This window comes from Trichechus manatus, unplaced genomic scaffold (assembly GCF_000243295.1).
Source record: "Trichechus manatus latirostris isolate Lorelei unplaced genomic scaffold, TriManLat1.0 scaffold00025, whole genome shotgun sequence".
Classification (NCBI taxonomy): domain Eukaryota; kingdom Metazoa; phylum Chordata; class Mammalia; order Sirenia; family Trichechidae; genus Trichechus; species Trichechus manatus.
The window spans coordinates 4,684,300-4,685,510 of record NW_004443961.1 but is presented as its reverse complement, the minus strand read 5'-3'; positions in this window follow the sequence as shown (position 1 = coordinate 4,685,510).

Below are 1,211 nucleotides of genomic sequence, written 5' to 3'. Positions count from 1 at the left end.
ATATAGGAAAATTATATCAATCACAAAATGGAGGACAACCACACAATACTGGGAATCATGGCCTAACCAAGTTGACACATATTTTGGGGGGACACAATTCAATCCATGATGAATCTTATTGCCCTTACTCCATTCCACATGGTACAGCCTGAAGCCTTTATAAAAGCTGATAATTTCATTGTACTATTTAAAACTTCAGTGACTCTAAAACAAGGACCTGATATGCCATTATGCCATATCGCCATATACTTTATACCACAATGGGGGTGGTGGTGGTTATGGTATAGTGGTTAAGACCTGACCTTGAGTCTGTCTTCTGCATTCAATTCCTAGTTCTGCTGCTCAGCAGATGTGCAAGCCATGTGTAAGTCATATAAAATGGGAATAATACATTCAATCCAAAAATATTGATTATGCACCTGTTATGTGCCAGGCACTGTTCTAGGCATCAAATGAGTTAATAGACTAGTACCTGGCACATAATAAATGTAATTCTCTATAAATACAAGTATTAGCTATTATTTTTGTTCTTATTGTTTTAAATCCTGCACCCACAGCAAGAATGCATCATAATTTATTTAACCACGCCCTTATTGTTAGGCATTTAACTGGTTCTCAGTTCCATTCTATTACAAATATGCATATATTGAACAGTTCCATATAGCTTTGATCACACATATAAATACTTCAGTAGTTTCCCAGACATAAAATTGCTGGGAGAAAAGGTGTGAATCTTTTATATTCTGATAGATACTGCAAAATTGTCCTCAAAACTGTTGCACTAATTTACTTTCTCAGAAACGGTGCATGAATGCACCTTATCCAATACCCTCACCATCACAGGATAATATTAGTATGATAATAAACATCATATATTTGTTGTTTGGATTTCATTTTCCATAGTACTAATGCAGTTTAGCATTTTTCATATATTTATTGTCAGTCTGTATTTATTTTTCTGTGAATGCCTGTTCATATACTTTGCCCTTTCTTCTACTGAGTTAACTATATTTGGGGGCCCTGGTTGCACAGAGGTTAAGAGCTCGGCTGATAACCAAAAAGTCAGCAATTCAAATCCACCAGCCACTCCTTGGAAACCCTACGGGGCAGTTCTCCTCTGTCATACAGAGTCGCTAGGAGTCGGAATCTACTCAACGGCAATAGGTTTAACTATATTTTAGAGGCTTGTAGTCTCTTTTTATTATTTTATT